At 33.1% G+C, this 17,771-nt stretch overlaps 1 pseudogene; it reads left to right on the top strand.

Annotated features, from left to right (window-relative positions):
- The first annotated feature begins 1,036 nt into the window (after positions 1 to 1,036).
- On the top strand, positions 1,037 to 2,557 carry LOC126609342 (replication protein A 70 kDa DNA-binding subunit E-like; annotated as a pseudogene).
- The last annotated feature ends 15,214 nt before the right edge of the window (positions 2,558 to 17,771 follow it).

The raw sequence follows: 17,771 nt of genomic DNA, 5'->3' as shown, positions 1-17,771 counted from the left end.
AATTCTCAAATACACAAGGTTTAACCAAGAGCTAAGAGGGGGAGTGGTAGTAGTTTTCAACCAATAATGGACGCATCTCGGTTATAACCTCATTATCTCAAAGCAGACCTCGTCGTTCTTTGCATCACCAGACCATTAGGGAAGAGCCGAACAAGCTCTCCAAGATTAAGGTTGTGAGGATGTTGATCGCCTAAATGTTAACGGTGATGTCTCAGAAGTCGTTGCGAATGGGCCAAGCCGTCACCATTGGTGATCTCGATCCAAGTTCTATTTGGTGAAAGGTGTCGAAGTGTGTAAAGATGAGTGTATTGAGATTTTTTTTAGAGAATAGATAGCAAATGAGGTATATAAATGTGGACTGGGATCAGAGTGATTGTAGGATTGGGTTTTTGGGTTGACAGTGTTTTTATTAACTGTTAAATTATTAAGCCTAATTGTAATTTTGTTAATTTAATTAGACTTGTGTGACCCAGTTATGTGTCACATGAGCACATAACAAAATATTTGACAGAATTGTGGCAGAAGAACTACATTGATTTGAGATGCTTATTTGTGGGACTACATTGATCAATTTTCAATTTCAGATACCATTTTGACGTCACGGGTCAATTTCAGGGACCATTTTGATGTTGTGGGTTAATTTCAAAGACCATTTGTGAGGAAAAAAAAGACGTATGAGGATTATTTTTGTGCCATATCAGCACTTAACATATTTTTTTAACAGAATTATGACGGAATGACGACATTAATTTGCGATACTTATTTTTAGGGACTACATTGATTGATTTTCAATTTCAAGGACATCTTCATGGTGATAGTCAAGTTCAGGAACCATTTGTGATAAAAACCAAAAAATATATTTTGCGTAATTCTAAACTATCGTGTGAGTAAACTTTTAAATTAATAAAATATTACAATATCAAAAATATTTATTATGCTAATAGTATGGCGGCGGGTCTGCTGTCCCGAAATGCATGTCTTGTATGTGTTTTTTATTTAATTTCGGACACGTGTCCTTACATTTAACAAAGGATTGATGTTGTTACAATATCATAATTTCCATTTCAGGCCAATAAATCTTGCTAAAGGCTTGGAGAGCAACTATATTGTGGATGTAATAGGTGTGGTATCATGACATCCATCAGTCCCCCTACTTCTATAATGAGAAAAAACTGGCGTTGAGACTCGGAAGAGAACCCTCCAGTTGAAGTATATGTCTGGTCGTAGTTTTGAAGTAACTCTCTCGGGAAATTTGGGCAATTCAGAAGGGCAAAGACTGCAGAATATGTGTGTTTTTTTGGTCTATTCCCAGTGCTTGCTGTAAAAGGTGGTAGAGTCAATGATTTCAATGGGAAGGTGATGGGGACCATTTCTACAAGTCAGCTTCTAATAGAGCCTAATATTGAGAAGGCTTATGAGGTGAGGAATTGGTTTGAGAAAGAAGGAAATAATACCCCATGTATCTCCATTTCCAGGGAAACGACAGGTGTGGGTAGAGCAGATATCCGAAAGACTCTATCCCAAATTAAAGATGAGAAGCTAGGGACTTCCGAGAAGCTAGATTGGATCACAGTTGGTGCAAGGATTTCATTTGTAAGGATTGATAGTTTATGTTATTTGACATGCCCAATCATGATTGGTGATCGGCAATGCAGCAAAAATGTTACAAATAATGAAGATGGAAATTAAAGATGTGAAAGATGTAGAATTATCAGAGAGATGGGCCATACGGCCCACTTCCAACAACACCGAAATTGTCCTCAACTTGGTAATTACCACCTGCACAATTCATTAGGTGTGGAGTTTTATCACAAAAGGCCACAATTCATTAGGTGTGGGAGCCAATGAGACTCACCTTACATGTGGGGCCAAGGGACCTACCATAATCGTGTGAGGTCAAGGGGACCCACCCATCATGTGGCAGTATAGTACGGGCCAGCTTCCTGACTCTGATACCATGTAAAATTATCAGAGAGACGGGCCATACAGGCCACTTCCAACAACACCGATATTGTCCCCAACTTGGTAATTACCACCTGCACAATCCGTCAGGTGTGAGGTTTTATCACAAAAGCCTTGGTGTTAGTTGGAGTGGGGTTAAGATATTTAAACTCATATTTTCTCATTGATATGGTCGATGTGGGACATTTCAACACTCAATGAGTTTGTAGAAGAATGCGACTATAGATATATACTCAAGTTACGGATACAAGACTATACTGGCTCAACATGGGTAACTTCATTTTCAAGTTGAAAGTAAAGGAGGAGATTTTTAGTGATGAACAACATGTAAAATCAACAGTTATCAAAGCAGAGAAGGTGAACTTTTCATCGGAGGTTGGAGTTCATTTTACAATTGATAGATAAGCTTAAGATGGAAAATATTAGTGCTTCTGCCTCCAAAATGGACAATGTAATGCCTACCGGAATGAGTGTTGCTAGATTTGGGAACGTTACAAGTAGACAGCTCACGACAGCTGGGAATGTTGGTTACAGTAACAATGCCAGTAGAGAATTTGGAGCACCAAAAAATCAAGCAGGTCACAATGGGAATTAGTATGGCAGTAAGTTTCTTTCAACGAGCTCTGTTGGTTAGTATCAAACATGTAATAGTTGTGGGGATACTAGCCATAGCTCAATGAACTGCCTAAGTGTAAAGAATGGCCCGGGACAGTCATCGGGAGTGGGCTATAGCAGTAGAGCGTCTTCTAGGCCCGGTATCAACAATACTTCAATTGAATGGTTCAAATGCCACTAACTTGGAAATTGGGCGAGAGATTGTCCTAGGTTAGACACCACTACAGCTTATGGAAGTAGCAGAATCAACCCTGGGAGATATGGTGTTTCAAATCAGGAGCTCGGTCGTTTTTGAGGTTTGCTTGGACGAAGTTTGTACAATGTGATGGACGCTTGGTCAGTGTCCTTCGCTGGGTGTTGGATGTGCTTCTTGGTAATGGGATTTGAGTTATTGAACTTTTCCCTAGTCAGTAGAGGGTTGATCACGGACGAGTTGTTTCTCACCAAGAAAGGCATTTTGTAAAACTCTTTGTTCAATCATATATGGATTCGTTCAGATATACTTTTGAAATAGCTAAAAGTGCTTCCTAAGGCGTAAAGCGCTTTCATTTTGAAAAACAGTTGTTTGCAAAATTTTAAAAAATGCTTTGAATAAGAAGTAGAAGCACTTTGAGTGATTTTTATATGCCTAAACGGTCTCCCTTTTTCAATTTCAAAAGTCCAAAATGCCTATTGAAGTTCATAAAATGACAAAAGTCCAAGTTTCCAACCCCTTGAATTTCCTTTCCTCCATAAATTCACAAGAGAGAAGGTTTGAGGTAGCAAAATTTAGCCCTCCCCTTGAGTTGAGTATATTATTGTTTGCCTGCCAAGGGAGCTTATACAAGAACAAGATGCAGACAGCCTTGCCGTCCACAACACTCGACAATCTTTTTTTTTTTTTGGGAGTTTTAACGAAAAGGGTCTGGAACTATTCATTCTTAATTATAAGGACATTTTGTGTATGAAAGGTCCATAATGGATCAAGTACTTTTCTTTATTTACTCTTATGCCATTACAGCGGGGTCCACAAAGATGTTGACATTTCTGTCTGGGAATACATCATTTTACATTATGCTATTAAACTTATGCTAATTTTACAGCTAGCTCTTCAGGCTTCCATCATGTTGTCGATGTTATGCAACTCTTCTTCTGACAAATTATTCCAATATGCCTTCTACTAGCTCCACATCTCTTTCTCTATCTTCTTTCACCTTGTAATATATTTATGCTGTTTCTTCTTTGAAATTTTGGGGTTTCCAATAAGGCTGATGACTGATTCTTGTCTTGCTGTAAATATACATCTCTTCTTCTTCTGCTACTAGTACCATGTCATACCTAAAATCTTCAAACTCATCTAAAGCAAACATTTGGATCCCTCTAAATTTTAAAATATCTTTGTATGAAGGAGTCCACCTAAGTGAGGAGATAGGGTTTAGTCTAAAGGACTCTTCATTGATCATGACTATATGCCTAGCTTTCTCCTTATGCATATGTACATACCAATCTGGAGGACTACTTATAAAACTTATGCAAATTTCCTTCCATCTTTCTAGATAATCTTCTGCTACTTTTATAAGTTTTTCAGGAAATGATTCTAGTTGAGAAATATGGTTAATAAATATTTTATCGAGATAACCAAACTCTAATAATAAGGCAGGGGTAACTTCTACCACATTATGCTTTTCCTGATGCTCATAACTAAAATGCCTTGATTTAAAATCTCTCATGTTAATCCTGGCCACAGCTACACTAACCTCTGGTTTACAAATACAATTCTCTGTACTATCACAAAGACATGGAGGATACATCTTTGTAATAATATCCATCCCTGGTTTTGGATCAAAGATGGACTGATACAAGGCGCATTGTAATTGTAATTATAACTCTTTCATGGACTGTGATGCTCTACTCAGGATCTCATTTTGCATATCTGTTGGCATTATTCTTAGTTTCGTCTTTGAAATTTCTTCTAATAAGACATCATATAATATTAAGTTTGAAGATATATTCCTAAGAAAACTTTCATATTTTTCTTGTTTTTCTTTGTCACTCAGAACCTGATGCTGATCATTACTTTGATGTTGCTCCATTTCAACATCTTCTTCTAAGAGCTCAATCTTAATTTCTTCTATGGGCTCATTAGCCTCTTGTTCTATGGGTTCAATAACCTCTTTTCCTTTATTCTTATGATGATCAGTTTCTAAAGTTATTTTTAATTCTCTTTTCAAGGTGTCACTTGCCTTTTGCTGCATTCTAAGAGATTGGAGTTCTTGGTTCATTTTGGTAAACTTACAAAGTAATGACTCATGGTCCCTAGAAATGGCTTGAAGGTTGTGCTCAAGAGAATGAATATGTTGCTGGTTTTGATGGAAATTAAAATTAAAGCTATCAAACTCTTGTTCCAAGGCTTTAATTATTTTTTCATGACCTAACCTCATGTGGCTGCTTAATTTGGATATTCCAGAAATTATCTAAGAGAACCTGCTGCTTATCAGAAAGCCTTGGTACCCTTGACCTATATCTTAGAGTTGGATTTCTGATTCCTTCAACAATATTGCCATTAAAGCTGAACGTAGGTACTGGTGGTGATGCTGGTCTGTTCATGCTATTTTGAAATCCACTGAATGGTGGAGGTTGATGGTGCATAATCATGTCATTGAAAGAAACTCTTCTGCCTTGCAGCCTTGTGCTATTTGCTGATGATGGTCCACGATATTCCATACCTGTTCAACAAATTAATCTTGATAAGATATCAGCTAATGTATTGTCATTACCTTTTATATGTTCAAAAATTGGTTTAAAACCATTTCCTGTAATTGAATCAACAAAATTAACCCATTTTCGAGCTGCCTGTTTATTAGCATGTATATTGTTATAATGAGAAACTATATTTTGACAATCTGTTCTAATCGTAAATACTTCATTATGTAAAAATAAAGAAAATGCTTCAAGTGAATTAATTATCCCTAGAATTTCCAAATCTGTTGATGGTAATCTTGACTGGATATCACTAAATTTTTCTGAGGAATATCTACAAACTTGTTCGTTAGACTTTGGAGACTCCCTATGCTTTTTTTGGTATAGTATACCTGCCCATCCTAATGATGAAGCATCTGTTTCAACTATCTTGTAACTATTATCTAGTGGTAATGTTAATGGCTTAAGTTTAGTAATTTCTTGTTTTATTTTTTGAACTAATTTAATATCTTCACTATTAAAATATCTTTGTCCTGTTTTGCTAGTTTTACTATATAATACTGCTATTTTTCTTCCTAAATTAGGGATAAAATTTCTTGCATAATTTAGCAATCCTAAAAACGCTTGTAATTGTTTCTTATCTTCTAATTTATCTGGAAAATCTAACACCTTTTTAGCTATATGATCTTGTAATTGTATTGTACCTGACTTGATATACATTCCTAAAAATTCTATATCTTGCTTTTCTAATGCTATTTTATTTTTGCTAATCACAATTCCATTATTGATAAATTCTTGTAATACTATCTCTAAATGCTTCCTATGTTCATTTTTATTTTTACTATGTACAAAAATATCATCTACATAAACACTACAAAAATTATCATATTTCTTGAAAATTTGGTCCATCTTTCTTTGAAAGATCGATTGAGCATTTTTAAGTCCAAATGGCATAACGAGCCACTCAAAATGTCCTTCTAGACAAGTAAAAGCTGTCCACTCAATTGATTCTTCTGCTAATCTTATTTGACAAAAACCTGATTTACAATCAAATTTGCTAAAATATTTACTCTCTTGAATTTTATTTATAAGCTTATCCTTATTTGGTAATTTATAACTATCTTCGTATGTATTATCATTTAATCTCTTGTAATTATAAACTATTCTAGCCTTACCTCTTTTTAGTTTCGAATGTTTTCTTACAATAAATGTTGCTGATCTATGTCTAGACTTAGATGGTCTAATTACTTTTAAATTTAACAACTCTTTTATTGGCTGCTCAAACTCTTGTTTATCTATTAGATTACAAGGCATATCAGCCGTCTTAATGGTTAAATCTGGGTTAATTATATCTAATTTTGCTAGTATTTTATTTTTACTCCAATGTAACTGTGGGTCTTCTCCTATAATCCTAGTTTGTTCTGCTAATTGTAACAATTCTTCTAAACTCTTTGGTCTATCTAACTGTAATATTTCTATACAGGTTCCTTCTTCTAAAATCGGGTATTCATGTTCAAAAATGTCTTCATCAAACTCTTCTACGTCATTATGCTCATAATTTTCTTTTGAGTTTTCTAAATGATAACTATCTTGGCCACTTGGCTCTTCTATACTTATGTTTTTGTATGCTTCTACAGTATTACTTTGGTCAGTTATTGTAATGTCTCTTTTGAAAAATGTTATGTTAGGGTTCATAAATAAAAAACCTTGCAAACTTTTCAAAAAGTTTAATTCTAAAATAAATGGATATGATCCTACTGGTGAAACAAATGTTAATGGTAAATTAAATTGTTGTTTGTCTACTTTAATAAACTCATTATTTATACAATGTGTTAAGTAAACTGGTCTTTCATCAAATTGTGTTATTTTTACTGGTTTTGCTAATTTTTGTCTATATTTTTCTGGTACTAATTCTTCTCTTATAACACTCTTTGTACTCCCTGTATCTATCATAGCTACGGTTTGTATCTTATATTCTTTTGCTAATTCTATTTCACAATTTATAGTGATTAAAGAACTATTTTTTGGTTTTTCTATACTATGAACAATATTTCCTAATATTTCAGATTCTGCTGAATTAACTTCTAATAACCTATTACTATAACATTTTTCACATAATATTGAGTATGTATTGTAGTATTTATTTGCAATTAATTTATTACACTTATGACATTTTTCTGGCCAACCTAAATTAATGTATTTATATTCTTCTTCATGCTGTTCTTCCATTAATGCACACATATACTCTTCTAGATCACTATTTGTGCTACTTGAATCTTTCGAGTCTGAATCTATCATGTTAATACTCTCTATACTATAAATACTCTCATTATCACTTAAATTATCTAAACTGTATATTGACTGAATATCTTCATCTTCTTCTAACTTAAACAACTTCATCAAATGTACTTTTTCTTTCGACTGTTTACCTAATTTTGGACATTTAGGTCTAATATGTCCAGCTTCTCCACATGAATAATATTTACAACTACTCTTATCTTTTGGTGCTTTATATTTCCTAATCCAAGGTCTGCCACTTCTTTTTCTAAATTGTTTTGGAATATATTTTCTTTTCCTATATGTTTTTGAAGGTCTTATACTGAAATTCTTATGTTGTTTGTAGGGTTTATATGACTTATATTTTTTTTTTTGTATATTTTCTTATGGCAACCATACTGTTGTGGTAAATCTATATTTTTACAACTCATGTAAAATTGTTTCCTAATTTGTCTCTTAGCCTTTATTTGACTACACTCTTGTCTAAGTATATCATATACATGTTGAATTCTAGGTCCTATAGCAATATCATTTTTCTTCGAATGCTTTTGCCATTCATTCCAAATTTTTTCACCTATTGGTCCTTTTATTTTTGTCATATAAGTATCTAATAAATTAATATCACTAATTCTACCTGTTCTTCCTAAATATTTAAAGAAATTTGTTGTATACTTAGCTATATACTGTAAATCGCAAATTTGTAATTGTTCAAAATTTCTAATTGCTCTTATTTGTTCTTGTTCACTTCTGCCATCTAACCTATTATGATCTAAAAACTCTTGTTTAATCAAAGTAACAAAACCATCAATATTGAAATGTGTTTTAGCTGCCTGATGCTGTTCTGGATTTTGGACTTTCCATGATTGGAAATAATCAAAAACTAAACCATCCAAAGTATGTTCAAAGTAATCTAACATGTTTTGTGAATTTCTAAAATCTAGCATTAATGCTGCATGTACGCAGCCTTTTTCCCATCTCTCAATCGTTCTTTCCCAATTTTGTGGATCTACATTATCTAAATTTAATATATTACCAACTATATTAATTTGTTCTAACCCTCTCAAATATGGAATCCTATTTTTTCTAGGTTTTAACATACTTTCTTCTATATAGTCTACTTTTGCTTTTTCATTATATTGTTCATTTGTTGGTCTCAAAAATTGTTGATCGGTTCTGCTTGCGTGTCCTGGATTTTCTACTCCTGATGTACTACTTTCTTCTGCTGGATTACATTCTGCTTTCAATTCTAATAAATTATTATATTCCTTTGATCCTAAAATGTGTTCTACTCCTATTTCTAAGATTAAAATTTTCATTTCTTCATCTGAAATTTTATGTAGTCCTAAATCATATGTCTTATATTTTTCCAAATATTGTTCTTCATCTAAATGATCAATATCTTCTTTAAGTTTATCTACAATATGATCAAAATTTTGTTCAACTAAATTAATATCTAAATTATCAAAAGTCATATGTATACTTTCATTTTCAATTTCACTCTCATCTTCTTCTATTTTTTCTAGTTGCTTATAATTACTAAACCTAATTGTTGCTTGACCTGTACTAGTTTCATATATTTGTACTTTATCTGGTTGCCTATTTTGTGCTACTTGTAAATTTGGCAATGTCCACTGAGTTCCTTCTAAAAAGCTATTATCTACGGGTTTTGCTTCTATCATATTTACATGTTTACTGCCAAATGTTTGAACTAAATTTTGAAACTCTAAATTAAACTTATGATTATATCTATCAGACACTTTACCTATATACATTAAGTTAATACACAAATTTTTATACTCTCCTTTCATATTATAATTTTTTGTTCTTATGCTCACTTTAATATATTTACTAAATTCATTAATCGTCATAACATAATTTGGAATACAACCTATGACTGCTAAGTTTGAACTTAAGTCTACTTCAGCTGTTGCTATTACTGATTGTTGGTGATTATCCCATCTATCATCATATATGTATACTAAAGCTTTTGTACCTACTTGTGCTCTGGTTAATCCTGCTATTCCAATTAATATTGTTCTTATATGAATCTGACTAAAATGTGATTTTCTCAAATGAGTAACTGCTTCTTTACTAATTAGATTAAATGTGACTTCTTTATCAATACAACTAACTTCGTGTTGACTGATGCTGCTTACAATTCTACTTCTGTTTTCAAATAAACCTAATTAATACAAGTTATATTTATTTTTCTGTGTTCTCTCAAAACCTCTTCGAATAAATTCTTGTGCTTCTTCTTCATTTGGATAAATATCTTCCGCTTTAACTACTTCTTTTCCTTTTTTTACTAAAGAGTTCCATTTCTATTATCAAAAGGATTTAGCTTAGGTGTTCTATTATTATTTGCACTCAAAGTTAAATTTTCTAATTTATTTAGCAAGGATGGTGGAAGTGATGAAGATGCGTTATGTAAAACTTGGTTTATTTCTGCTATTTGTTCTTCAACTTGATCTAATTTTTTAGCTAAACTTAAAACTAATTGGATAATCAAATTATTTTTCCTAATGGGTATATTACTACTGGATACTTGTGTTGAAAAATCTGTTAATCCTACTGGTTCTTTATCTAATTTACTAATTTCTATCAAAGCTTGAATATATTTTCTGCTAGTTTTAGAATCTGTCATTAAACTAATAATTTATTTATTTTATTATGCAACTTATCTACTTGTTCACTCAACTCCTTTTGTACGAATTGAATTTTTTGAACTTCTAATTTTAGTTGTTCAACTATTTCTAATGACCTAAGTTCTACTTGCTTTGGCTTACTATCTATGAGGTCAACAAGCTCTTTTATCTCTCTTTTGCTAGGAAACATTTGAATATTTTTATTATTATCTTCTAACTGAGATGTAATATAATCTAAATTTTGTCTAATTATCTTTATGGAATTTTTCTGAAAATGTTCTAACAACTGGTTTAACAAATGATTATGCTTATTATTTTCTAATTTTATATTTTCTGCTTGACTAATAATAAGATCTACAATACTATTGGCTTGTAGATTTTCTTCACTGTGCAAAATATGATTATGCTTTCTTGATGGAAAATAACAAACTAAACTATTTTGGTCTAAAGTTATTTTTCTTTTTTGAGGTTCACTAATTTCTAAATCAAGATAATCTATCATAAACTACAGTCTACCATTCTCTAGAGTTACAATTAACTGGTTTCTTAAAAACTCTCTTTCTTCTCTCAAGGTCTCTAAAGCTTGATCTGTTGTTCTTTTTGCTTCTAAAACTTTATGCTGCACTTTTGTGTTATTATATTTACGAATAAATGAAGGATGTTCAAGATAGCCAAGATAAAACTTTTGCTTCTTCAAAGTACTGATAATTCTTTTGGATATATATGCTAATCTTCTCTTTATGCTAGTTATAGTTGGATGTCTGGGACAATAAATACCTGGTAATTGTGGTTGATAGGGTCTACAGGGACAATAATATCTGTTGGTCATACACAATAAACAAATATGATATCAGTTGTATCAATGACTTCTATCCTCAAGGTACTTTACTATTATGCTTATATTATTAAAATGCTAAACTTGGCTCTGATACCAAATTTGAAACGCGTGCTCGGTTAAATAGTCGGATGACCATTATAACAACTAGACATAGAACCTTGCACATGGAACTCGACATGTTTCAGCATGACGGCCACTCACAGTACAAGTATAAGGCCTTAAAGGCTGAACTCAGAGGTACAAAGAACTCAGAGGTACCCTGGTTAATGTCTAGTTATTTGCATGGCAAACATTCAACTATAACAGAGTGCTCGAACAAAGTATGATCGTCAGTTTAGTAGGTTAATAATATAACCACAATAGTGTTTCCCTGTTTTGGACTAGAAGTCTAATTAAACAAACACACTAAGTAAGGAAAAGAAAACTTACTTAAGACTTGGAGATTGCTTGAATATGTACACTTGAACTTTTATTGATATATGAAATGTTTACAGAGATAGTTGTTTACAAGAAAGTGATTACAAAGAACTGTTTACAAGGATGCTATGAAGGCTACGAATGCTAGAGTGTATGAAGTGAGTATGGTGTTTTCAGATGTTGAGAGAGTTGTGTGGTATTCAGGTGTGTTCTGTATGGGAGGAAAGGTTCCATTATATACAAAATCTAATTCTTCAAAGACAAAATAATATTTCATCTATTTACAATTTTTTGAATAGTGACAGCACACTGTTTTTGAAAACTGTCAGCACTGTTTCTGAAAGTTGGTTGTCTTGTCTTTACTTGAATGTCATGTGAATTTATGTTGTCTTGGTTGCTGCAGTGTTTGCCACATTTTCTTTTGCATGTGAATCTATATTGTCTTGGTTGTTGCAATGTTTGCCACATATCCTTTTGCATGCAAATGCTTTCTGAAAATGTCAATCTCCTTTTTCTTCTTTTGGATGTATCCACATGAACTTTGCATAAAACTGACCCAATCTTGTACATATGTGTGAAGGGTAGGATCGACATTTTTGAAAAAATCTGTCCTGATGATTAAAAGTAAAGTTTTGAGGGTGTTTTGGTTAGTTTTCCATTTTTTTTTAACGAACTCAACAATCTATTATACTGAATTGATCATGCACATTGTTTTTTGGCATTTGTCAAAAAAATGATGAATGATTGGAGAGAGAGAGACAGAGCAAATTTGGACTCTGGAACAGAAGTTGTACATTACGTGTTATGGTACAATTGGATAATAGAACTGATATGTTTTACTACTAAATAATATTTTTTAAAATTTCTTATATTATAACAAGTAGTGTATGATCTTGTGTTTTGAATACATAGAAAAATCTAAAAAGCCTTTATTTTTCGTTGCCACACACAATGAGATGCCATGTAGAGAACGAGATTTGATCGATGGCAATCATAACCATGTTCCCTCCCTCACTTTGCTCTCTTTCATCTAAATATATATCTTATATCACATAAGACAAGTCAATTTACTCAATAGGGACATATCTTGTTAGTTAGCATACTAAATGTGCGTTGAGCTGCTCAGCTGCATCACCCACTCTTTCTCCTTACTTTCTTCTAATCCTTTTAGGCTTAATTTTCAATTTGAAGGGCCCTAAAACATGTGAGCAGGTTTCTTGTATATTTTTCTCTTTTCAATTTCAGTGATGATGTGAGCCCGATATAATCTTTATCTCTCGAAGAATATCCTTCTTATATATATTAGTTTCATAATTTATAACCAAATTTATTCTATGATTTATAGTTAAGTCAGTGGTTTTCTATGAATCATATACTCTTATTGTCTCAATTTACTCATAACGCAACTCGACATGTTATTAATAGTGGAACCATTCATTTATAAGTAGTAGTATATTTTGTTAAACCTCCGTATGAGATTGCAGTCTCTTTCTCATTCAAATGAGAGAAATGCAAGATTCCAACTTATGAGCCGCCGAATTTTTGAATGAAATACCAAGCAAAATTTATTAATAGATTAGAGCATTTTTCTATAAACTAATTAAATCCCACTACAAAATGAAAATGTATTAACTAACTGTAATAAAAAAAAAGGGACACTTTGGATGCGGTCCCTAACTATCAATATTCTTTGATTGAAAACTTGTTAGTTTTTAGTTTTTTTATTGAGGTCCCTGACATTAATGTAATAATGTAAGTTACTATATTTTTTAAATTAAAAATTAAAAATTAAAAATTGAAAATTGTAATTGTTTATATTAATGAGATTTTAAATAAAACCCATAATTTATGGGATTAAAAATAATAAAATATAAATTATACTCTCTATTATATTGTGTGTGTGTGTGTGTATACATATATGTATGGGTACATTAACCAAAATTAACAAAAAAAGTTATTGTACCAAAACATGGATACATTCTCAAATTAACGAAAAAGAATGTATCCATATAAGTTTAAACATGGATTAAAAAATTTGAATGGATTTTATATTAAAAAAAAGGGGTACATTTTACATATAACAAATTGATATATTTGAGAATGTGTACATTTAAGATTAAAAAAATTGAAAAATTATATGAATGGGTACATTTAAGATTAAAAAATTGAGAATCTTTTTATGTATAAAAAAAAACTAATAGGTACAAACTTAATTTAATTTAATTTTTTATTATTTTGGAAATGTTTGAATTGAAAATTAATTAGAAGTTTAATAGAGGTGTGAGTATTAAACCCTAAATTAATTACTAATTTTTATATTAAAAAATTATATAATAAACATGTAAATTCATTATCACATTATTGCTAGGGACTTGAATCAAAATTTAAGAACTAATAAGGTCTTAGTCAATGAACAGTAAGAACTAAGGACCGGATACTAATTTTTCCTAAAAAAACAAAAGAGAGCACTATTTTTTTTTTTTAGACAAAGGTAAAATCATTACCAACTACAAACTTACAAACCAAAGGCCCAAAGATATGAAACACAAACAAGTAAAAATAGGCCAACCAAACCAACCAAACAAGAGCCTAACTATAAGTTGAGGCCCAAAACAGAAACAAAGCTAAAGAAAACAGAGAATTTTGCTATAATTGCCATCGCAACAGTAGATCTTGAATCGCGCAAATTTGCGCCCCCAACCGGACATCGCCTCACCGATTGCAACATCCAACCCCGAGCACCTCTCCAAGCACATCCATAAAGTGGAAAGGCCTGAAGGAAAATTTTTGTCCTAGCTAAGAACAAGTATGAACATTTGAATACATATGCAAGCTATAAACACTTTAAAGTAGGCATGCATCCAAAAACAATTCATAAAACCCATGACTTTCAAAGCCTAGTATATGGTGAACCAAAAGACTCTTTAACAACATTAAAGAGAAGTAAAGATTTAGAGTTTCTTTACCCTTGAAGCTCATCCTTGTTTACACAAGGGATTCACCCAAGTGGAGGGCCTTCAAGTCACCTCCAAGCTCCTTGAATCTTGCTTGTGATTTTTCCCTTTTAGTGCTCCTTTGCTCCTTGATGATGTGAGGAAAGGATCTCCAAAAACACCAAAGGTTTGGTGTCTCTAAGTCTCCACACCAAGGGTGAGGTGTGAAGATGAAATGGATGACTTAGAGAAGAAAAGATTGCTAGCTAAATCTTCCCTAAGTGGCCGGCCTCTTTGTAGAGAGAAAGAGAGAAAATGTTTCACCTCTTTGCCTCAAAGAAAACCCTAATGAAAATAATGCTATAAAGTTGCTTTTATACTTCATTACATTTGGTGAGTGGCAAACTTGCAATTAAGCAAAGTCTCACACTCACCCCTTATGGCCGGCCCCTTGTAAGTGATTGGGCTTATTGCCCATTTTGTTTTAGTTGTCATACAACTTAAATATAATGGGCCTTGTGGACCAAAACGCTTTTGGGCCCCGAAACCCAAAACCAACTTAAAAGCTCAATACGAACCTTTCGTAAAATTAATTAACTAATTAATTAATCTTGACCATTCTTCAATTAAACCATTTAATTGCATATCCATTTCATTTAATTTCTTCACTATCACCCTTACTCGGTGTACGATCCATTAGGTTCCATTTAGCGAGGTAGTGGGCGATTGTTACTCTTAACGATCGATTGTGAATTGAAACCACATTTCAATTCTCCCTTTATGATTAGTGTTTGCTAGTCATTAGGGCTTCCACAAACCATGAGTGACACCTAGCAGTATATCATGGTTACCCAAGCTAAGTAGAATTGGTTGGAGAACCTATCCAATTACAACTACAATGCAATACGGTCCTTCTCTAATACAATACTCTTAATCACATTGTTTAAGTGATAGTTTGTTTCATGTCTACTATCCAATGTGACACATATCTATATGATTCCCTTGAATATGATTTGGAACAAACTTCCTAAGTCATATTCATATGCTTTGGCCAAAGACTTTAGAATCATATCTTAGAGTATTCTCCTTCCACCATGGAAGGTTAGAGATTCCTTGTTGTGCATTCATATGCCTACACGACTAGATAGCTTGACCCCAACAATGCCATGGACACTCCGATGGAATGCCGTTGACATAATCAAAGATCAAGGACCTAACCATTAGACATCTATGATGCCTCAGGTCAAAGGACTACTTTGCATATTGCAACTTTAGAGTTCATACATGACATGTATGTTCGAACTCTCTTTTGATCGTTGTTCAGTGTACTCGATTACTCTTTCGAGCACCTATGTGTTTGTCTTAGTGTACAACACTAAATGACTTGAGACTAGTCATACTCACGCTTGAGTCAACATAACACATACTAACCTTAGCGGATTGTTAATGCCCAATTGGCAATACTATGGCTAGGAACGTTTTAGGAATGAACATAAGAGAATGGTCTCGATAATCTAACTCACTTAGATCACTTGTCTCTTAGATCAAATACATCCCTTGGATTCCCTTATTGCTTAAACACATGATATAATAAATAGTGATTAACAATAAGCTTTGCCCTTCATTAAACATATAAAAGTTTAATACATTAAGTGGGTGTTTGTTTGCCCTCACTAAGTGGGACTGGACTGGACTGGACTAGCTGTTAGTCCAATAAGGTGTTTGTTCCATGCTGGGACTAACATTAATGAGACTAAAGGGGACTAGCATGGACAAAACCCTTCACTAAGAGGTCTTAGCGAGACCCCCCAATAACCATGGGACTAGCTAAGACTATCTCCTCTCGTCCTCGTCATACTCAACAACCACTCTTGATAGACTCCTCGTCATCTCCGGTCACCTAGATCATAATAAAATATTAATAATTTATATATTAAATAATATAATATTAGAATTTGTTATTATCCAGCTTCTTAGTCCAACACTGCACCAAACGCTTCACTAAGTTAGTCCAGCTTAGTCTAGTCTAAGCCAGTCCAGCTTAGTCCTTAAAGCTAGTCCAGTCCGAGATAGTCCGGCGCAACAAACGCCCCCTAAGTATTCCAAAAGCTATTACATCAAATGAGTGGCTTTGTGGGCATACTTCCAACAAGGCCAGCAACCAAGTGAAATAAGCCTATGAGATTCCATTAGCAACACTGCCAGTATAGGCAGACAGAGAAAAGGTAGTGGTGTTGAGAATACCCCGAGTCAGTGGAAGCACCGAAGCTCTATGCACTATCTTGCGGACCACAACAAATAGCAGGGAATTGTGGCCATTGTTTTAAAAATTCCCGTCTAGCATTGCTTAGGCCCCTAGGCCTTAGACGATTGGTCACCGCCTTGATTAATGCCCATGTGTTTGAAAATTAAGAAATGGTGCCTAGACCTACTGAGGCACCTACCTAGACTGCCTAGGCACCCGCCTAGACCCGCCCAGGCACTCGCTTAGGTTGCGACTCACTTAGAAGAAAATAGATAACTTTCATTTGCATGTTATTTTTTTTTTCAAAAAATTGTAAGAGACTTGTTGAATACTTAAATAAACACACATTATATGCTTGTTCCCTATGTTTTCATTATGTTCCAATACTTCATAATATATATGTCATTTTATTTTGTAGTTTTTGATGAAATTACATATATTTTAAGTATAAATAGACACTTATTTACATGAAATATATTAAATTTACTTAAATCCGCCTAGCCGCTAGGCCCTAGCCCACTGTTCGACTAGCGCCTAGCGTTTTTTAGAACCTTGATTGTGACTACAAATCAGAGCTTAGATGAACAGGAGGAGGGATGCATGCGGGATAAGAAGAAGAGGGAAAATTGAGATGGAGATCAAGGGGACAAAATACAGAAAGGAGGAAAGAAGAGGTGAAGAAAGAAAAAAGGGAACGACCACTGACCCTAGCCGAAACTAGGGTCGGCGCTATCAGAATTGAACGAAATTGTAATCACTCACACAAATAGTGAAAAACACCCTCAAGTAGAGAGAAAGTCTCCCAAAGGGAGAGAAATGGAACATCAAAAGAGAGAAATTTTTGTCAACTAAGATACATAGAAACATGAAATATTCTTATTATTATAAAGGGTAAATTACAATTTGTGTCTTCAGGTTTGTCTGCAATTGCAATCTCATACAACATCTTTCAAACATTTCAATCTAAGACATTACTTATTATTTCATTTCAATATCATATAACCGTTAGTCATTCCGTTAAATTGGCCGTTAAGTGATGACATGGCAAATGAAGAACCCATATTTTGCAGATCTAGAATCCAAATTTGTATTACGTGGCTAAAAATCATTTAAAAAATAATAATACTAATAAAAAAAAAGATTTAAAACTTCAGCCTCCA

The sequence above is a fragment of the Malus sylvestris genome, chromosome 16 (assembly GCF_916048215.2).
Source record: "Malus sylvestris chromosome 16, drMalSylv7.2, whole genome shotgun sequence".
In the NCBI taxonomy this organism is placed as follows: domain Eukaryota; kingdom Viridiplantae; phylum Streptophyta; class Magnoliopsida; order Rosales; family Rosaceae; genus Malus; species Malus sylvestris.
This window is presented reverse-complemented; position numbering and strand designations above follow the sequence as displayed.